Below are 23,570 nucleotides of genomic sequence, written 5' to 3' on the forward strand. Positions count from 1 at the left end.
AGAACATGTCCTATAATAGGCAGTTCTATGGGAGTGCCGGCCGGGTGTATTGCGGGTCCACAATTTTCGGATCCGCAATGCACTATGGACGTCTGAATGGACCCTTCAACCATATTTATTAATGAGCGTTGAGAGAAATTGCAACCAAAATAAATATAAGTGGCACATAGCTTAATACTCCATAGTGACATAATATGAATATACCAGTAATAATGAAAGCAAATATTGCGGAAAAAAACTATTCTCGTCATATGTTTTGGTTAAGGGGGTATTTACATGAAAGGTTTCTGACCGCACAGCAAAAACCGCATCAAAAACACTGTAAATTTCTGTGGTTTTGTTGTGCAGTTTTGGCCACACGGCCTGTACAGATAAAGCACATTCAAATCATGTGCTTCACTTGTTTGATGCGGCTTTGACCAAAAAATGCATCATATAGTCTCATATAAATGAAGCAGACTGCAGCAGATACCTTCTATGAATGATGGTATACAGTAAGGTAAGGAAAGTACTAGTACATACTGTGGGGGAGATGGAACAAAACTGGTGTAAACTAGAACTGGCTTAGTTGCCTGTAGAAACCAATCAGATTCCACCTTTCATTATTCACAGCTCCTTTGGAAAATGAAAGGCGGAATCTGATTGGTTGCTATGGGCAAGTAAGCCAGTTTTCCTTTACACCAGTTTGATAATTCTCCCCCTGTAACTAACTACATTACACCTCAAAATGACAAGGATTCTTCACTTTATCTTATACGTTCTAAAAAAACAGGGCTGCAAACAACCAAGAAAAGAAGTAAAACACGATAGCAGCTCACACTTACCTCACCGGTGCCATGCAGTCTAATAAAGTCCGTGACCATGGCAAAGACCAGCTGAGTCCTACTAACTGCTAGCAGGAAGTAGTGTGTGATCCCGGGCTGGTACTGTGCAGATGAAAGTGGCCGGCTCCTCCTCTTCATCCTAGAGGTGTGGATACTGACACCGAGTGAAGACTGCCCAAAACTGGCAGGACTAATGCTGATGGATGATAAACATGTCCGTCAGCCTATTAATGGGCCCTCACACGTGGAGGATTTTGTTGCAGGATTTTCTGCGACTGAAAATCAGTTCCATTCACCTGAATGATGCTTGCAGAAATCCATGTGTCTGCCACCCCATTCAAATGAATAAAACAGATTTTTAGTCCATGCAGAGTGTGAAGGCGCCCTTCCGCAGGTTGCTACAAAGTGAATGTGGGAGGAACAATTGCTGACATGCAACAATTTCGGTGGCCAATTTTTGGTGCTAGCAGCGTTTTTCTGTCCGCGATGTAGTGCGGAGCAAGACGGATCCGTCCCGACACACAATGTAAGTCAATGGGGAGGGATCCGTTTCCTCTGACACAACAGTGTTCATGACGGATCCGTCATGGCTATATAAGACATAATACAACCGGATCTGTTCATGACAGAAGCGTTTTTGCACATCCATGACGGATCCGCAAAAAACGCTAGTGTGACAGTAGCCTAAGCTGTCAATACTTTTTCTCCTTTAACGAATAACCAATTATTTTGGCTTCGAAAACTCCATCAAAACTCCTTAATGTGTGTAAGCACTAGGGATCGACTGATTATCGGAAGTACCGATATTATCGTCCGCTATTCAGGATTTTGTACATTATCGGTATCGGCATCTAAACTTGCTGATATACCGATATTCGCTTTATACGCATTACTAGTGAGCGCTTCCATTATGGAAGCACGCACTAGTATGCATCGGGTGCCAGGAGCGGGGAAGAAGCGCAGCAAGCGCTTCCAATACTCACCATCCCTGGTCTTCTTTGATGGGGCCCACGCTGGACTCTCCTAACCCGTACAGCGTGAGAGGTCTGATAGGGGTTAATAAAAGGTCTGATCTGAGGTCTGATAGGGGTTAATAAAGTAAGTGCTCATGTGACGGACCATGTGATGAGTGTAGTGACGTCATCAAAGGTCCTATTCCTCACAGAACAAGACAGAAGAGATGCCGGCTGCGCGACCAAGTGGATTAAAGTGAGTTAAATAATTTTTTTAACCCCTCCAGCCCTATGTACTAAGCATTCTGTATTCAGAATGCTATTATTTCCCCTTATAACCATGTTATAAGGGAAAATAATAATGATCGGGTCCCCATCCCGATAGTCTCCTAGCAACCGTGCGTGAAAATCGCACCGCATCCGCACTTGCTTGCGATTTTCACACAGCCCTATTCACTTCTATGGGGCCTGCGTTGCGTGGAAAACGCACAAAGAGGAGCATGCTGCGATTTTCACACAACACCACAAGTGATGCGTGAAAATCACTGCTCATGTGCACAGCCCCATAGAAATGAATGGGTCCAGATTCAGTGCGGGTGCAATGCGTTCAACTCACGCATTGCACCCGCGTGGAAAACTCGCCCGTGTGAAAGGGGCCTTAGGGTACTTTCACACTAGCGTTATTCTTTTCCGGCATAGAGTTCCATACTAGGAGCTTAATGCCGGAAAAGAACTGATCAGTTTTACCCTAATGCATTCTGAATGGAGAGCATTCCATCCGTTCAGGATGTCTTCAGTTCAGTCTTCTTGACTTTTCAGGACGGAGAGGATACCGCAGCATGCTGCAGTTTTATCTCCGTCCAAAATTCCGGAACACTTGCCGGAATGCCGGATCCGGCAAAACGGATCAGTTTTTGCAGTCTGCACATGCTCAGACGGCAACAAATTTGAAAAAAAATAAATGCCGGATCCTTTTTTCCAGATGACACCGGAGAGACGGATCCAGAATTTCAATGCATTTGTCAGACGGAACAGGATCCTGATCCGTCTGACAAATGCCATCAGTTTGCATACATTTTGACGGATCCAGCAGGCAGTTCCGGTGATGGAACTGCCTGCCGGAATCCTCTGCCACAAGTGTGAAAGTACCCTTAAAGGTTTTATCCAGGAATTAAATTTTTATTGAACCCAGCCCTACATCCTGAAATAACATACTTTCAAGTACCTTTCCATATAAAATTTTCTACCCTTTACATGCTTTGGAGCATATCTTCAACATCATGCGCCATACATTGCTCACGTGATCTGCCCCTGCTGCACGCCTCACCTCCTACGCACGTGTTGTCATCAATGACGAAATGTACATGGGCCACAGTCCCGCTATGCTTATACTGCGCATGCCTGGAAAATTATTGCCACATGTGCGCAGTCTGAATCCTCTGCCGTTCAAGGATCTTCCGTGTCATCACCCCGATCCTTCTGGAGAGGTGCAGACTGTATGCTCCTGGGTGTAGTGGGCGAGTTTCCATTACACATGTGGGTGTAGTGGGTGCTGGAAGGCAGAGCAGTCTAAGGCTTCATTCACACGTCCGTAGCGCATTTTGCGGACCGCACATCGCCGATACTAATAGAATATGCCTATTCTTGTCCGCAATTGCGGACAAGAATAGGACATGTTCTATTTTTTTCGGGAACGGAAATGCGGACCCGGAAGTGCGGGTCCGCATTTCCGGAGCCGTGCCGCACATCGTTGTGCGGCCCCATAGAAATGAATGGGTCCGCAATTCCGTTCTGCAAAATGCGGAACGAAATTTCGGACGCGTGAATGGGGCCTAAGTGGACTGTGGGCACTGCTTTGTAGCCCATAAACTGGAAGTGACAGAAGCAAAGGATTGGTGTGGCAGGAGACCCGAGGAACCTGAGACCAGGGAAACAGATCAGCGAGGTACATCACTTTACTGCATCAATACTAGTTAAAATAGAGCAGTTATTTATATTTGGGAATCCTGGAGAACCTCTATAACAATGCACCGTCAAAATGTGCCATACCAAACAATATCACCAAAAAGAACAAGGTACTAGACCCAAAATACCACATTTAAAACCATCTTTGTTGAAATTTCATGTTAAATGGTAACAAAGCCACAATAAATAAAGATAAAAAAAACAAGGAGGGTGAGCTTGCATGTGGGATGCAAAACCTCCAGCGAAAAATAGCACAAACAGTACAAAAGTTGGAAGCCCCTAAATCACAGTACTACAACAAGGCTCACCCACCACAATCGACATACTTTTTGCCAACGCCTTTGTCTGGGGGTCAGACAAAGCGATGAACCAAAAGCTGGCAGCGAGACAGCAGTCCACAAGATCACAGCAACCATAGATCAATAGTTAATAGCCTTTTGTGTTACTTTTTAAAAATGCATTAAAAAAGCAACCAAAAAAGCTTTAAAAAAAATGCTTTCCTGCATAACAGAAACGGGACGGATCCGTTATACAGGCCTAAGACTTCTATTATGATGGAATGAATAACGGAATGCCGCTAAAGGCATTCCGTCATAGAATTGCGTTATGGTGCGTGGTAACGGAATCCATAACGCAATTCACCTTTTACCACCAAACGAAGCGTGAACGAATTTCATAACATGAAATTCGCTCATCTCTAAAAGTAACGTATCACTTTTCAAGCATTTTTCAAATCAGCTACAGACAAAAACTTTACGACTCGTGTTTTTTTAAATGGAAGTCAATGGGAAGCTGTTGATGGCATTTACATGCAGAAACAGCAGCTAATTCTTCCCATGTCAGCATAGCCTAAGGACAGTTTCATGAAAACCAAAAAAAGATGATGGGTCACTTAAAGTACAAAAGCACATGTAAAGCCAAAGTAATCACAAAATAACATAATTTTTATTGAAAATCACATAAAGACAAAATTGACACAAGCCACAATCAATAATTGACACAAGCCAGAACACATTAAGGCTACTTTCACACTTGCGTTCGGAGCGGATCCGTCTGGTGTCTGCACAGACGGATCCGCTCCTATAATGCAAACGATGGGATCCGTTCAGAACGGATCCGTCTGCATTATCTTTCAGTAAAAATTCTAAGTCTGAAAGTTAGTCAGACGGATCCGTCCAGACATTGCATTGAAAGTCAATGGGGGACGGATCCGTTTGAAATTGCACCATATTGTGTCAACTTCAAACGGATCCGTCCCCATTGATTTACAAGTTTGGCTCTGCACGGCCAGGCGGACACCCGAATGCTGCAAGCTGCGTTCAGGTGTCCGCCTGCTGAGCGGAACGGAGGCCAAACGCTGCCAGACTGATGCATTCTGAGCGGATCCGCATCCACTCAGAATGCATTGGGGCCGTACGGATCCGTTCGGGGCCGCTTGTGAGAGCCTTCAAACGGAACTCACAAGCGGAGCCCCGAACGCTAGTGTGAAAGTAGCCTAAAAGTTAAAAACCAAGAGGACCGATGAGGTACCCCCTTGAAAAAGCTAACACGAAATGTGCGTTGGGGAGTGGACTGGTGGTGGTCGTGTGCAGTGTACAAACTTGGTTGGTCAGTACTTGCTATGTGCTTATGATATCTTACTGCTTCTCTGCTCTAGTCACTTTTTGTGGCGTGTACCATCACCCACATGGTTAAGTGTTTGTTTCATATATCTGCAGATTAATTTTGTTATTGTGTACTATTGAGCCATAGTAGTTAGGTTTAACCAGCTTTTCTACTAGTGGCCAACCACGAATATTGCACTTGCACTTTTTTTAATATACACCGACAGCCCACCATCTGTCCTCTTGGCTTTTTACTTTTTAAATGTGTTGTGGCTTGTGTCAATTATGTCTTTATGTGATTTTCAATAAAAATTATGTTATTTTGTGATTCATTTGGCTTTACATGTGCTTTTGTACTTTAAGTGACCCATCATCTTTTTTGGTTTTCATGATATGGTCAGGTCTGGGTCCTGGACTTTGATTTTGGCCAATATATAGGCCTCCTAAGGCCAGTTTCAGACAAGCAAGTTTGCTGCGTGAAACTCTCTCCATGTGGGAGCGTGAATTGCTGTAGTGCACTCTGCTCCTTTAAACAAACCGCATGGTATTTTAATGATTTATAATGCTGTGTGTCTCTGCTGGACCTGTACTGTAATGATTGGCACTGGTGGCATTATGGCAGTACAATTTATTACTGCTGAGGTCGGCCAGAGACACACAGCATTATAAATCATTATGCCATGAGTGAGGACCGGTCACAGGAGTAGAGTGCACTACAGGAATTCACGCTCCCACATGGAGTGTTTCATGCAGTGAACACACTCGCCTGAAACTGGTCTTAGGGTGGTTTACCACAGCATTTATATATTTTTTTTTTATATATTTTTTTTAAACGCCACTGCAGTTTTTTGAGCCAAAGACACAAGCGGATCTATGTGTCTATGCAGACAGCTGAATAGGGAGGTCACTGGTGACAGATTACCTCCAAAACATGTTAAAACACAGTTTTTTACATGCATATACTGTATATTGGCTTTTTTTTTTTTTTTTTTTTTTTTTTAACTGTGACATTTTGTACGGGTGTTCCCAAGCATTTTTAAAATGATAAGACCTATGTAGAATAACACCTGAAATAATATACCTACATTTGATACATTTTGATAAAAAAATAAAAATAAAAAATAAATACCATCGACACCAAAAATAGTTTGTTTTTTTCACAACAGGGGATCACTGATTTATTTCTTTGAGGGGATGGGTGCTAAAATTACATTACCGCACAGGGAGCCACATACGATAAGTCGGGCCCTGGGTGGCAGACTCCCTTTAAGCCACATTTTTCTGCACATTTTAATAAAATGCCCGCATGTATGATATGGGTTGGCATTCTTTCTTTCAGAAGAACCATGTCAAATCTCACTACACATGTACTAACTATCCAACACAGAGAATAGCAATATCCCAGATGTGAGCTGTGCTACAACATATTCCTGTCACTGAAACTATCCTTCAAAAATTAGGATTTGGCTACACGGCGATATTTGTCGCGGAATACCTGTCGCACCCATGAATTGCAGTGTAGCAATGCTAGCATAGAAATGAATGGGGTTGCAAGAACGTCATTAGGGATGAGCAAACTTGTGTTTCAAGATCGGCGTACAAGGTTCGGGTTATCTAAGAATTCCGTTATGTTTTCCACTACCACAAACCATAACTTCTGGTCCGTGGTAGCGGAACCCATAATGGAATGCTTAGATAACCCGAACCTTGTACGCCGAACTTGAAAACAGAAGTCACTATCATTTATGCGAGTCAGCAATCATGACCACCAGCAGGGAAAATATCTCATATCACACATGAACACATCAAATGGCTGTTATATCAGACAAATTATCCCAACCCCCCTTTAGGTTACGCAGTCCTGTGTCATACGATTAATGTGGTTTTCCAACTCCATGCTGCCTTTTTATTTTTTGATATTTTAGAACACAGCAATCATAGAAAAAATACACTTACAGTGCCTTGAAAAAGTATCCCCCCCCCCCCCCGAACTTTTCCACATTTTATGTGATAGACCCACAAAGCAGCAAGTGAATTGAAAAGAAAATGTTACACTGTTTTCAAAATCTGTAATAAATAAAAGTCTGAAAAGTGAGATGTGCATCAGTATTCACCCCCTGTAGTCTGATACCCCTAAATAAAATCCAGTGTGACCAATTGCCTTCAGAAGTGACCTCATTAGTAAATAGAGTCCACCTGTGTGTAATGTATTCTCAGTATGACTACAGTTCTGTGAAGGTCTCAGGGGTATGTTAGAGAACATTAGTAATCAAACAGCATCATGAAAACCAAGGAACACACCAGACAGGTCAAGGATAAAGTTATTATATTCAGTTTTATAAAGCTGATATATTCTGCTGCGCTCCACAGACATTAGCATCACGCTGTTCCCAATGGGGCTCACAATCTAAGGTCCCTATTAGTATGTCTTTGAAGTGTGGGAGGAAATCCACGCAAACACAGGGAGAACATACAAACTCCATGCAGATGTTATCGTTGGTCGGATTCAAACCCAGGACTCCAGCGCTGCAAGGCACCAGTGCTAACCACTGAGCCATTGGGAGAGAAGTGTAAAGCAGAGTTAGGTTATAAAAAAAAATCCCAAGCTGTGAACATCCCACAGCGGACTGTTCAATCCATCATCTGAAAATGGAAGTAGTATGACACAACTGCAAACCTACCAAGACATGGCCGTCTACCTAAACTGACAGCCCTTGCCAGGAGAGCACTAATTACAGAAGCAGCCAAGAGGCCCATGGTCACTCTGGAGGAGCTGCAGAGATCCACAGCTCAGGTGGGGGAATCTGTCCACAGGACAACTATTGGGCTAGGGCTACACAGTGACGTTTGTTGTGTGACAAAAGTGGTGCAACTACATTGCGACATGTATTGAGCACCAGTGTCGCGCAACATTTATTGTAATGATAGTCTATGGTGTCGCACTTCTTATGTGACAGTCACACGAAAATTCAACTTATGGATTTTTTGTGACTGTCGTGTCGCAGTATGACACCATAGACTATCATTACAATAATCGACATGTACTCCCCAAATCTGGCCTTTATGGAGAGTGGCAAGAAAGCCATTTTTGAAAGCAAGCCAAAATTAATCCCATTTGCAGTTTGCCACAAGCCATGTAGGGCAGTGTTCCTCAACTCCAGTCCTCAGGGCCGACCTATCGGTCATGATTTGAGAATATCCCACAGAATGCTGGTGCATTGATACTAATTATATCACCTGCTCAATGCTAAGGAAATCCTAAAAACATTACTGGCAGGTGGGCCCCGAGGACTGGAGGAACTCTGATGTTGGGGACACAGCAAACATGTGGAAGAAGGTGCTCTGATTACATGAGACTACAGTTGAACTTTTTGGCATCTATGTTCTGTCAATGGTTTTTCACGGACCATTGGTACGAGATGCTCTAGAAAGCAGTGTCTGTGGAATACAGATGACACATGAAGGGGGGAAAAACGGACACACAGACTAAACACAGATTCTTCACGGACATCTTCACAGATGGATTTTGTCAAATGTAATTTTCAATTTTCACAGCCAAATTCTTTAAAATGCTTGCAGTGTCATATCGTAGGGGTGGGCGATATGGCCTAAAATCTATATTGCGATATAATTTTAAGCATGTGCGATATGCGATATATATCGCGATATATTGTTTTCTATATTTGGGGGGCGTGTTTAAACTTTTTTTTACTTTTTATTTAATAACTATTAGTCTCCTTAAGGGCTAGAACGTAGAACCCTTGTCATATTCACCCTAATAGAGCTCTATTAGGGTGAATAGGATTTTACACTCTCCCTGCTGCCCTGTGCTTTGTGCACACAGCAGCAGGGAGCTAATCCCCCTCCCCTAAACGGTGCCATCCCCAGATCCCCCCCTCCCCTAAACGGTGCCATCCCCAGATCCCCCCCTCCCCTAAACGGTGCCATCCCCAGATCCCCCCCTCCCCTAAACGGTGCCATCCCCAGATTTCCCCCTCCCCTAAACGGTGCCATCCCCAGATTTCCCCCTCCCCTAAACGGTGCCATCCCCAGATTTCCCCCTCCCCTAAACGGTGCCATCCCCAGATTTCCCCCTCCCCTAAACGGTGCCATCCCCAGATTTCCCCCTCCCCTAAACGGTGCCATCCCCAGATTTCCCCCTCCCCTAAACGGTGCCATCCCCAGATTTCCCCCTCCCCTAAACGGTGCCATCCCCAGATTTCCCCCTCCCCTAAACGGTGCCATCCCCAGATTTCCCCCTCCCCTAAACGGTGCCATCCCCATATTTCCCCCTCCCCTAAACGGTGCCATCCCCAGATTTCCCCCTCCCCTAAACGGTGCCATCCCCAGATTTCCCCCTCCCCTAAACGGTGCCATCCCCAGATTTCCCCCTCCCCTAAACGGTGCCATCCCCAGTTCCCCCCCTCCCCTAAACGGTGCCATCCCCAGATCCCCCCTCCCCTAAACGGTGCCATCCACAGATTCCCCCCCTCCCCTAAACGGTGCCATCCACAGATCCCCCCCTCCCCTAAACGGTGCCATCCACAGATCCCCCCCTAAACGGTGCCATCCACAGATCCCCCCCTAAACGGTGCCATCCACAGATTCCCCCCCTAAACGGTGCCATCCACAGATCCCCCCCTAAACGGTGCCATCCACAGATCCCCCCCCCCCGACGCTCACAGGAATACATTTAAAAACTAATCAGTAACTTTATTCATTGGTGATCTCTTTACTGTATACCTTACTAGGTCTTAGCTCCGATAACAGCAGGCAGTACGGGGGGCGGCGCTCACTCACTGACGTCACGCGCCTGCGCCGCCTAGTGGGAGGAGCAGGCGCGTGACGTCAGTGAGTGAGCGCCGCCCGCCCGCACTGCCTGCTGTTACCGGAGCTAAGACCTAGTAAGGTATACAGTAAAGAGATCACCAATGAATAAAGTTAAAGTTACTGATTAGTTTTTAAATGTTCTACTGTCAGCGGCGTGGCCCTGTATATTCTAACCCCCAGGCAAGCGTCCCTGTCACCATGGGAACGCCTGGGGGTTAGAATATACCATCGGATTTGAGTTTTCACGCGCTCACTGAGATCGTGAAAACTCAATGATTTACAGTCAGTCCCTCCCCTCCTCCTCTTTTGTCATTGGTGGTCAGCGGCAGCCGCGCACAGTGGGGAGGGAGGGACTCTCTCCTTCTCCACTGTGCCCAGTGTGCCGGCTCAGGAGAAGATGGTGCGCGCAGAGAGCGCGATCATATCGCGGTCCAGCGATATAGGCGATATGCTCAAAATCCATATCGTGGCACAAATTTATATCGCATATCGCCTATATCGCCCACCCCTATCATATCGCTCACTTCATCCTCAATAAATTCCTTGAGGGGTGTAGTTTCCAAAATGGGATCACTTTTTGGAAGCTTCCACTGTTGAGGTATTGCAAAGTCTCTTCTCTTCTCCGACAACCATTCCAGCAAAACATGCCCTCCAAAAACAATATTGTGCACCTTCTCTTCTGCGCCCTGCTATGTGTCCATACAGCAGTTTACAGCCACATATGGGGTGTTTCTGTAAACTGCGGAATCAGGGTAATCAATATTGAGGCTTGTTTTGCTGTTAACCCTTGCTGCGCTACAGGAAAAAATTGATTATAATGGAAAATCTGCACGATAAAATGACATTTTTAAGTTTCACCTCCATTTCCCTTTAATAAACCTTTGTTAACCTAAAGGGTTGACAAAGTTTCAAAATCAGTTTTTAATCATTTGAGGGATGTAGTTTCTAAAATGGGGTCATTTATGGGTGGTTTCTATTATGTAAGCCCCACAAAGTGACTTCAGAACTGAATTGGTCCTTCAAAAAGTCGTTTTTTGAAAATTTTCTTCAAAATTTAAAGGGTTTCTGTCACCAGAATTAATCCTATTAAGCTAGCTGACATCAGCGATGTGCTAATGTCAGCTGAACCTAACTAGCCTATTCCTACTTTTATCTATGCCCCCATTACTCCAGAAATCTAACTTTTATAATATGCAAATGAGCCTCTAGGAGCAGGGGGGGCGTTAGTTAGGTTCCGCTGACATTAGCACATCAGTAATGTCAGCTAGTTTAATAGGGTTAATTCTGGTGACAGAAACCCTTTAAGAAACTGCTTCTAAAATTCCAAGCTTTCTAACATCCTAAAAAAATAAAATTACATTTACAAAATGATGCCAACATAAAGTAGACATATGGGGAATGTTAAGTAATAACTATTTTATGAGACATCACTCTCGTCTTGAAAGGAGAGAAATTGGATTTGTTTTATAAATAAAAGGTAAAACATATCAACTCAAATTTACCACTACATGAAGTACAATGTGTCACGAGAAACAGTTTCAGAATGGCTTAGATAAGTAAAAGCATTCCAAAGTTATACCACATAAAGTGACACGTCAGATTTGAAAAATAGGGCTTGTCACTGAGGCCAAAACGGTCTGCAGAGACAAAGGGTTAATTAAAAATATATGTCTAATAGGATGTTCATTCGAGCAGGAAACATGTTGCACAATTAATTTTCTCTTTTAAATAGATGGAGATGAGCCCGCACCATCAGCAGTGGGTGGCAGCTATGGCATACATCCTGCTGCAACGGCCAGGATCGCTGCAGGCAAAGATTAGACCTCATGTAGGGCGTTTTTAAAACCAGGAAACACCAAGTAATTATCAGAGCTGTCTTTGTGCCACTGTTATATAAGGCACTGAAATGGCGTTATCAGTGGGAATTTACTCTAAACAACATCCATTGCATACTGATTTCTAGCAAACACCTGTGGAGTCCAAATGCTCACTGTACCCCTAGATGAATGCACTAAGATGTGTAGTTTCCGAAATAGCTTCACTTATCTAGGGTTTCTACTGTACTGGTACCACCAGGACTCTGCAAATATATGATGCCCAAAAACCAAAATCTGTGCTCCAAAAGCCAAATGGTGCTCCTTCCCTTCTGAATTCTGCCCGGTGCCCGTATAGCAGTTTACGACCACATATTATGGGGTATTTCTGTACTCAGCAGAAACTGTGTAACTGTGGGGTGCATTTTATCCTTTACTCTTCAAGAAAAAAAAATAATAATAACTAGGGGTGCACCGAAATGAAAATTCTGGTCCGAAACCGAAAATTCAGGATGCCCTTGACCGAAAACCGAAACCGAAACGGCCTTTTTGCCCAAATACTTTTAAAATACTTTTTTTTTAATGATTTTATTAATAATTCTTTTTCATGAATGAAATTCATCTGTGGGTGGCGCTGTTATGGAGAGGGGGATCTGTCGGTGGTGCTATGGAGAGGGGGATCTGTGGGTGGCGCTGTTATGGAGAGGGGGATCTGTGGGTGGCGCTGTTATGGAGAGGGGGATCTGTGGGTGGCGCTGTTATGGAGAGGGGGATCTGTGGGTGGCGCTGTTATGGAGAGGGGGATCTGTGGGTGGCGCTGTTATGGAGAGGGGGATCTGTGGGTGGCGCTGTTATGGAGAGGGGGATCTGTGGGTGGCGCTGTTATGGAGAGCGGGATCTGTGGGTGGCGCTGTTATGGAGAGGGGGATCTGTGGGTGGCTCTGTTATGGAGAGGGGGATCTGTGGGTGGCGCTGTTATGGAGAGGGGGATCTGTGCACTGTTATGGAAAGGGGATATGTGCACTGTTATGGGCATAACAGTGCACAGATCCCTTTCCCCATAACAGTGCACAGATCCCTTTCCCCATAACAGTGCACAGATCCCTTTCCCCATAACAGTGCACAGATCCCTTTCCCCATAACAGTGCACAGATCCCTTTCCCCATAACAGTGCACAGATCCCTTTCCCCATAACAGTGCACAGATTCCCCCCTCCCCATAGCAGTGCCATAGACCGATCCCCCTACCCATAACAGCCCCGGCCCTGCTGCTCACAGCATCACTCACTGCATCTTTATTTTACCTTACAATCGTGACGCTCCAGTAACAACTCTGCAGGCAGAGCGGCGGCGTAACGTCACTTACTCACGTGACGCACCTGCTCCGCCCACTTTAGGAATGAAGGAGGCGGAGCAGGCGCGTCACGTGAGTAAGTGACGTTACGCCGCCCTCCGCTCTGCCTGCAGAGTTGTTAGTTACTGGAGCCTCACGATTGTAAGGTAAAATTAAGATGCAGTGACAAAGTAAACCGCCCGCCCGGCGCCCGCCCGCAGATGGTGGGTGACAAATCCCACACCCCATATTTTCGGCCGATATTTTCGGCTGCCGGAATTTCGGTGCACCCCTAATAATAACTAAAACTACAGATTATTGTAAAGAATAAATATCTTTCATGGCCCAACACTAAAAACATTATATGAAACATCTGTCCCCTAAGGCAAATTTCAGACGAGCGAGTGTCTCGCTGCGGACTTGCACTGCCGGGGTCACATAGCATTATATTGATTTATGACGCTATGTTACCCTTAGGCCCCTTTCACACGAGCGTGACTGATTAGGTCCGGATGCGTTCAGGGTGCATTCAGTGAAACTCGCATCATTTTGCAAGCAAGTTCAGTCAGTTTTATCTGCGATTGCGTTCAGTCGTTCAGTTTTTTCCGCGTGGGTGCAATGCGTTTTGATGCGTTTTTCTTTTTTTTTTGCGTGATAAAAAACTGAAGGTTTACAAACAACATCTCTTAGCAACCGCCAGTGAAAAACGCATCGCACCCGCACTTACTTCCGGATGCAATGCGTTTTTCACGCAGTCCCATTCACTTCTATGGGGCCAGGGCTGCGTGAAAAATGCAGAATATAGAACATGCTGCGATTTTCACACAACGCACAAGTGATACATGAAAAACAACGCTCATGTACACAGACCCATTGAAATGAATGGGTCAGGATTCAGTGCGGGTGCTATGCATTCACGTCACGCATTGCACCCGCGCGGAAAACTCGCTCGTGTGAAAGGGGCCTTACAGTTCTGGAATGTATTGGATAACAGTGAAATAATGCTGCCAGTGTTTTCTAATACATTCCAGAACTGTAAGGCCCCTTTCACACGGGCGAGAATTCAGCGTGGGTGCAATGCGTGAGATGAACGCATTGCACCCGCACTGAATCCGGACCCATTCACTTTAATGGGGCTTTGTACAAGAGCAGTGATTTTCACGCATCACTTGTGCGTTGCATGAAAATCGCAGCAAGCTCTATATTGTACATTTTGCATGCAACGCAGGCCCCATAGAAGTGAATGGGGCTGCGTGAAAATCGCAAGCATCCGCAAGCAAGTGCAGATGCGGTGCGATTTTCACGCATGGTTGCTAGGAGATGATCGGGATGGGGACCCGATCTTTATTATTTTCCCTTATAACATAGTTATAAAGGGAAAATAATAGCATTCTTAATACAGAATGCTTAGTAAATTAGGGATGGAGGGGTTAAAATAAAATAATTAAACTCACCTCATCCGCTTGTTCGCACAGCCCGGCTTGTCTTCTTTCTTCTTCTTTGAGGACCTGGGAGGAAAAGGACCTTTGGTGACGTCAATGCGCTCATCACATGGTCTATCACCATGGTGATGGACCATGTGATGAGCGCAGTGATGTCACCAAAGGTCCTTTTCCTCCCAGGTCCTCAAAGAAGAAGAAAGAAGACAAGCCGGGCTGCGCGAACAAGCGGATGAGGTGAGTTTAATTATTTTATTTTAACCCCTCCATCCCTAATTTACTTAGCATTCTGTATTAATCCATTTGGGCCCCGGGAGATCAGAACTCCTGGGGAAAGCCCCTTCAGATGCTGTGTATGGCTGAAACGATTAATCGATTTAATCGATGTAATCGAGGCAAAAAAATCCTTGATGCCATTTTTCTGCATCGAGGATTCGTTTAAATCACATGACCAGGGAGCGTGAGTGAAATGAAGCTTTTCACTCACCGCTCCGTGGCCTCCTGTCGGCATCACACTGCAGGACCTTGCGTTCACACATCGTCAGCGCGCTGGCTGACGCTGTGTGTGACATCAGGTCCCCAGTGCATGACATCAGGTCCCCAGTGCATGCTGGCATGAAGATGCGTCTGCTGCGGACTTCATGTGTCGGCGCACTCTGCACTGAAAGGTAAGTATAAAGTTAGCAGAAGCGGCAGCAGCGGTGGGGCGGGGAATGGTGGCACCTGTGATTAGGCATGTATAAAGTTATTGGCGGGGGGGGGGGGGGGCACCTGTGATTTGGAATGTATAACGTTATTGGCGGGGGGAGAGGGATTAATGGGGGCACCTGTGATTTGGCACATGGGGGAGTGGGGGACATGGTGAATGGCATGGAGGCACTGAGAAAGAGGGACATCATGGCAATGCCATCATGGGGGCACTGGGGGACATGGCATGGAGGGTCTGCTGCTGATATGATGGCACTGGGAGACATGGTGGATGGCATAGGAGGCACTGGGGAAGGGGGACATCATGGCAATCTGGATGGAGGGGTTGATGGCAGTGCCATCATGGGGGCACTAGGGGACATGGCATGGAGGGGCTGCTGATCTGATGGCACTGGGGAGTGGGAGACATGGTGGATGGCATAGGAAGCACTGGAAAAGGGGAACATTTTTATAAAGCAATACATTATTTTAAGAAGGTTTTTCTTATTAGATTACTCGATTAATCGTAAAAAATAATCGATAGAATACTCGATTACTTAAATAATCGTTTACTGCAGCCCTAAAATTGCTGTGGTCACAATTAACCATGGCATCTAAGGGGTTAAATTTCTACTATTGGCATTACCGCCATTCCCAGACATTAGCCCCATGAGTCTGCTGTGTGACATCTTTAAAGTGCGGTCATCCGTCATACATGCACGGCGGATGTCCTTAAGGGGTTAAACTCCACAGCATGTCAATTTATGCTGTGGACTTCCACCATGGATTTAATCTAGTGCCAATCTTTCCATTATCACTCATCTCTGTGTAGGCTCCATTACTGATGTATGAAGGCGGCCTTAGGCTTAGCAGGTCCGTGCCCGTATTGCAACCCGCAAACAGCGGGTCTGCAATATATGGGCACGGCCGTGTGCGCAATGCATCACCGTATGGGTCTGCAATCCGGAAGATATGGTGGGGTTCGGAACTGAGGCACGGATCAGAAGCCCACTAGTGCTCCTGCATGCACTACTTTTTTTGCGGTGTGGACCGCCGGATGCGGATCAAGGACCTCTTTCAAGTAAATGGGTCCTCAGCATGGGCACAGCTGGCACACAGTCCTGTGCATGGGGCCTTAGATGGTGAACTCAACCAGGCCACACCAAAGAAATCAATGAAAACGTGCGTCTGGTAATTTTCGCACAGGGATTACTACAATGTAATCTGCCCTAATTACCAATCTGAGCTCACAGGAAAAACCTGAAATACAACTTAAGGAACTATGACTTGTGTGAGTGAAGATGCCTCATACTGTATGTCACATCATATCACGTCAGCTAGGGGAGGGAAAAAGGAACTGTCTTGCCAAGCCCTTCCATATGCCCTGTAATAGCAGACAGGCATCATAGAAGGGGTGCTCTGCTAGGGGCTAAGGGTACTTTCACACTTGCGTTTTTCTTTTCCGGCGCTGAGTTCCGTCCTAGGGGCTCAATACTGGAGAAGAACTGATCAGTTTTATCCCCATGCATTCTGAATGCAGAGTAATCCGTTCAGGATGCATCAGGATGTCTTCAGTTCACTCTTTTTGACTGTTCATGACGGAGATGATACCGCACCATGCTACAGTTTTATCTCTGGCCAAAAAAAACTGAACACTTGCCTGAATTCCGGATCCGGCATTTTTTTCCATAGGAATGTATTAGTGCTGGATCTGGCATTCAAAATACCGGATCCGTCCTTCCGGTCTGCGCATGCACAGACCGGTAAAAATATGAAAAAAAAAATCGAAACGGATCAGTTTGTCCATATGACAAACGGACAGACGGATCCGTTTCTGCAATGCATTTTTACGACGGATAAAATGCAATCAGTTGGCATACGTTTTGCCGGATCCGGCAGGCACTTCTGGCGACGGAACTGTCTGCCGGATTCCTCTGCCTCAAGCGTGAAAGTAGCCTAAGAGAAAGGGCTGCTCTGCTGGATTCGTTCTGCTCCCATCTTCATCTGATGCGGGGTGTCCTATAATAGAAGTATACTTCCTCTGCAGAAGCCAATGTGTGGCTGTCGCCCCAGCAAAAGACTGGCTGCAGAAGTTCAGACAATGGCTCACATTTCCCAATGTGCACCTCGATTCTGGAGCATCTAGTGTAACAGATAGTGGGGGGGGGTGTTATTTACTAAGACCCTGCCAGAGAAAGATCCTACTAATTAAACCCCTCTAGGACCTTGCGGGAAGTGGGAAGCTGGAAAAAAGTCTCGAATGGGATGAAATTGGAAAAAAATGCAGGTTTGCCATAGTTTTATGGGTTTCGTTTTATTGGTGTTCCCTCTGCGGTAAAACCGACCTGGTACCTTCATTCTTTGGGTCGGACTGCAAAACAGACATCTACTGAGTTGTGTGAGGGCTGATTTTTGGCGGGGTGATCTGTACTCACTATACTATCATACAACTATACTTTGCAGTGCCTATAACTTTTTCATCACTTTTTATTTAAAAAAATTGGGAAGGTGAAGCATTATGACGTTTACTGTACAGGATAAGTACATTTATATTTTATTAGAACGGGCATTTTGAGACAAGGCAGTTCAAATTATCTTTTTTTTTATTGTAATTTATACATTTATATCTCTGCTCTTTCTGACTTCGGTTGTACACAGGGGAAGTGATATCAGTGATAGCATTCTCTATACAGTGTGTATACATAGATAGCTGACAGTCATTGAGCTACTGAGCTCAGAAAGAGCCGAGATTTAAATGAATAGATTACAAGTTATACTGAATCTTTCCCCACAAACCTATACATCAATCTGCTCACCTCCTCCTGCTCTATAGCATGCTGCCTGCAGATTGCACTGCAGTTCACGGTCACAGGTTCCCTTTAATGGAAACAACCCCTTTCTGATGAAAATAACCAATATTCAGTGACTGAAATTACTGCAACCAATCTGACGCTTGTGAATACACCCTGAGGACTATTCAGCTTCATACTTCTGGTCAAGCATTCTCACGGGAGACAGTAGAGACCCACCAAGATGGAGTTTTCCTGCCTGAACCCTTCTGCTTCCTTTAGAAGTTGGAGACAAAAGGTGCCTGGCAGACAAATGGTGAGTGCTAGGCCTTGTTCACATGTCCACGTCTGTTTGATATCAGTGGACAAATAGTGTTTCATCCGTAAGAATGTCCATGTGTCATCCATATTTTATGCACACTACTAGCCTGAAAAAGTGATTTCCAGAGCATCACTACCAATGGTCAGTGAATACGAATGCCATCCTTGTTCCGTCAGTGGTTTTCATGAGCCCACAGACTACAATGGCCAAAGCAGTTCATGTTTCCAAATTTTTTCCATTGATCCATGCAAATATGTGGCAGCAAATCTGCAGTGACTCCGTCTTGTGTGGACATTTCCATAAGGCTAGGTTCACACCTGAGCGTTTTACAGCGCGTTCCTACGTGTAAAACGCTCAACAGGCAAAAACCAATGTTTCCCTATGGGCATGGTTCTCACCTGAGCGTTTTACAGCGCATACGAACGCGCTGTAAAACGCCCTACGCCCCAAGAAGTACAGGAGCTTCTTTGGGGCGTATTGTCGCGCGTAACACCTCTGTTTTTCATTGTACGCCTCTGTGGTCAATAGCAAGAAAAATACGCCTCAAAAACGCCAGATAAAAACACCTGTAAACAGCGCTAATCGAATACACTCAGGTGTGAACCCAGCCTTAAGGGGTTGTCTCCCTTCAGTAAGTGGTAGCCACTACTTCCATTCATTTCTATGGGGCTGACGGAAATAGCCGAGCCAGTGCTCAGCTATTGTCGGTGGTCCCATGGAAATGGAGGGCAGCCGCACATGTGCAATGTCCCCTCCCCTTTGCCGGCTGCGTTTACGATATAGGTGAGGGTCCCAGACCCATCAGACAATGTTAATACCCCTTTAACTTTCTCTACATGATAAGTGCCACTTGCTGAAGTGAGACAGCCTCTTTAAAAGGGTTCTCTGGGAATTAAGAAAATTAAAATACTTAAAAGGGAACCTGTCACCAGTTTTATGGTGTCCTAACTAAGGGCAACATAAATAAGTGACTGATTCTCTTAGCAAAATGCTGGGTCACTTTCTTTAATTGACCCAGTCAATCTGCCAACATCTTGTATTGAAAAGCTCCAGCTGATAATGATGAGTCATGAATATTCATGAGCTCCTGACTCTCCCCGCCCTCCTGCTGCTGAGTGACAGTTTGTTTCCATAGGAATCAGCAGCAGGTGGGCAGGGGAGTGGCTATAGCTCTGAATCAGTGGCGTACCGTCAATAGAGGCAGACCACGAACTGGCTATGGGGCCCGTGAGGTTAGGGGGCCCGGCCAGGCTGCATGGCTCCGCCCCCTTTCCGACCTGAATACACGCTGCATTAGTTAACAGTAGAGAGATAAATACTGGCAATGGGGCGTTTGGGTCGGCAGCCCTGGGCCCAGTGTCAATGAGGGGTGTACATTGCCACCCCAAACGCCCCAGTGCCATTACATATTTACATTTGGCATTATACACTGCGCTAGTGCTGCGCTGACAACAGCAGGCTGGAAGGAGAGAAGGAGCAGGGAGAGTGAGCAGCCGATTCCTCCAATCAGGAAGCAGCTCACTGCCTGATGTGCCCGCCCCTCTGTGAGGTCTTTGGTGGAAGTTTGCTCCCACAGCTAGCAGCGCGGTAAGTACCAGCCCTGCATTTACTGTTCTCAGCAGTGATGTCCCACATGCTGACCCTCCTCTGGGTCCTCCTGCCTTCTCTATGCTTGTTAACCCCCAGCACTGCCTTCACTATTCCTAGGCTGTGTGAGAGGGCAGAAGGAAGCAGCAGCGCTCTGCATGATGGAGCTGAGGTGAGAGGAGCTGACAGCAGTGGGACTGTACTTACAGCTGTCAGGGTCAGACAGGAGGCTCTGTTCTGCTCACTGTAGTGCATACATTCTTTCATATGGGACCTGTGGCATGTGCTGGATGCTCCAGATAGACTACCTCTGAGTAAAGGATGGGACATGACTAAAATTGCTCAGCTCTGCTCCCTGTTAATAACAAAGGGAGAAGTTGAGCTGTGAGACAGAGATCTAATGCTGTGGACCTACAGAAGATCAGTCCCAGGGGTCACATTGACCAGTGTGGACAGTCCTGCTGCAGTAATTAACCCTATAGGCTCTCCTCTGATTTACACCTATCATAAAATAAATAAAACTTAAAGGGTAAGGCCGAGTTCATGTCCCATTTTTTCCATCTGTTTCATGTACATACAGTGGCATCCTTCATCATAGAGTTTGAAAGAAAAATGTATATGTTAACCTATACGGTTTTTCTACTGGACTCTGCAGGATAGAAAAGCATAGGGTGCAGCAGTTTTTTATCCCCCCCCAACATTTAAGTAAAAATGGATGGCAAAAACGTGATGTGACCACAGCCTAACCTTTTATTTAGCTCCTAATGTACCCCGCACCTTCAGTAATCAGCTTTAATTATTAAACTTTTTATTGGGGGGGCCCAATTCTGAGTTTTGCTATGGGGCCCCATGATTTCTATGTACGCCCCTGCTCTGAATTAAATAAACGCTGGACTCAATGACATCACGCCGGACTCCAATCAGCTCATTAGCATGCGGCATCTTTGTGTGTATATTATGAAGTAACCATCTGTCACACAGTAAGTGAATACATCTAAGGTACTTTTTAGTAGTTAATGATTGTATATAATTAGTTAGATTATAATCAAATATCCACATGACAGGTTCCCTTTAACTATTACTTTATTATAAATATATTCCCAAATATCTTTTATTAATTATAATGGCTCGTTTTGTCTGTGGAACAATCATTAGGAGAAATAAAATGGCTGCTGTCCTATGAGTACACACAAAACCTGTCCTGATCACACATGAGGACAAGTTACTTCAGAACACTGAGGTAAAGAGCTGCCTCATCCTCCTCTCCTACTTGTCAGGGATTATCAATTGTCTAAAAAAAAAAAAAAAGTTCCTCTTTCTCCAGCGCCGTTCTCTGTGTCACCGGTCCGGCCCTCCCGCCATTGCTTGTTTACAAACTGTAGCGGTAATGTGACAGCTGCAGGCAATCACTGTGGTGTGCTGTCGAGGTCAGCGAGTGGCTGCAGCGGCCACGTCCGTGGCTTCATGACGAAGAGCATTGTGGTCTCCATGTAGCACTTCCCGTGACTGACTCTTCCTAACAACTATGTCTCGAGAAAGTTTGTGGTGACCGGCTACGACTACATTCACGTGCCATGGTAGGCAGTACGGTGCACACTGAACATGCCCCATTCCGGTTTAGTCTCAGAAGAAGATGTAAGAGACGCCCAAGCGGAACTTTACCAAGTAGAAATGTCATTACCTTTTCAGTGACTTACAGCACATAGTAAAAACTGTCATATTCCTACGGGCAACCATCTCATGAGGTGTCCTCCATGACAGAAACCCCCAAGTGACAGTCCTAGGTCACACATCCTTTCATACAGGTCCCTGGGCAAGTCAACACAATGAAAGGGTCAGCAGACAGACATCAAGCTGCTACTACGACTCCCATTGTCTGGCTCCCTCTGTGTCCAGGACGCGCAGTCACACGGCTCCACTAGACACGTCGGCGTACACCCCACCTGTCACTTCGCACTCAGGACAATACTACAGCGGCTCTCGTCCCGCCCTCCCCGGTAACGCACCGTGTGGCCGGCCGTGTACTGGAGGCCGCTGTGGGATAGAGAAGTGAGCGCTCACCTCAGCAGACACCACGCTGCCGCCGCCATTGAATACCCTCTCAGCTGCCGCCTTCTCTCACGGTCACGGTGCCTGTCTCCATCCACACGTCCATTCGTATAATGCTGTGCAACTCCCCGCGTCTCTCCACAGTGAGGAGCTCACGGCGCCGCCATGTTGTCTCTAAGCGCGCCCCCGCTTGTGTTCATGAGAGGAGAGGGGGGGGGGGGGGGCTCTGGCTCAGGGGTCTCGGGCTTCATACACTGGCATCAATGGGGCTATTCTTCCTGCCATACACCTCACCTAGCTGTGTAAACAGACAGAGTTATACATAGAAAGGTGCAGGTCTTTGTCAGTGCTCCCATAACAATGCCAATTCCCAAGAGACCACATACAGCCACTTTCTAGAGTAGTTTTTAGGGAGTCCTGTAAAATGCAAGATAGCCTCCATACTTGCTATAGAATAAAGTGACAATAGGACCCTCACACTATGGCCCAAAGTCTGCTTCTGTTCCGGTAGGAAATCCTGCGATTTTAGGGTGCGTTCACATATGACAGATTTTACTAAAAATGAATCCAGCTATGTTCACACTGCCAAAAACCGCTACATAACTAGCCACTTTACCCAGGGGAATCATACTCGCCAGCATTGAGTTGTTTTGTGGGTGCCCACCATTTTGTGTGTTTTCCTGCCCCCTTAGCATGACTCCCTAGCGCCATGTACTTTGGGCGTTGAGGCTGCATCTACCGATGCTGAATCCCAGCGCCACACACATCCGGAAGAAAGCAGCCCTCCGAGTGGTGCCCATTTCATACCTTCCAACTTTTTGAACAGTCAAAGAGGGCCACTTATGGTTTATGATGTGAAAGGTTCACTTTTCCTGCATATTTATATACTTCAATAGGTTTTTTTTGTACAATAGCACAAAAATTATCGGAATATAAAGATTTCTAAAATAAAAATGACATCAAATAAGGAAATAATATGCAAGGTGGGCTTTAATATACATATAGGAAGCAGACAAACACTTTCTGGATCAATATTGTGAATGTAATAATGCAAATATATATCTCGGATCAAAAAGAGGGACATTTAAGGAGCAAAGAGGGACTGTCCCTCCCAGTGGCGTAGGGTGGGGTGGGCCTTGCAGGGGGCAGCAGGAAGTTCACTAAGCCTCATAGGCTTTAGGCCACTAGAGCGACGCAGGACTCGGTCACAATTACCTCACTGTGACCTCCTGTGTCGGATCTCGCGAGATGGCGCGGGAAGGCACAGTGAGGCGTTCGTGACCGCCTGCGCTGGACGCGACAAGCTGTGATGGAGAGAGGTAAGTATTATTTTTTTTTTTTTTTATGTACCCTACCCTAATTGCAGAGGTACTGG

General features: G+C 45.8%; 1 protein-coding gene across 2 annotated transcripts in view; it reads right to left on the reverse strand.

Annotated features, from left to right (window-relative positions):
* SCML2 (Scm polycomb group protein like 2) overlaps positions 1-22,372 on the reverse strand; it is a 107,333-nt gene extending 84,961 nt beyond the window's left edge. For both annotated transcript variants that reach the window (XR_005777603.1, XM_040424748.1), the window contains exon 1: positions 22,208-22,372. The gene's annotated coding sequence lies outside the window, so the exon portion shown is untranslated. The remainder of the gene's footprint in view (positions 1-22,207) is intronic.
* Positions 22,373-23,570: the final 1,198 nt, after the last annotated feature.

The sequence above is a fragment of the Bufo bufo genome, chromosome 3, assembly GCF_905171765.1.
Source record: "Bufo bufo chromosome 3, aBufBuf1.1, whole genome shotgun sequence".
Taxonomy (NCBI): Eukaryota; Metazoa; Chordata; class Amphibia; order Anura; family Bufonidae; genus Bufo; species Bufo bufo.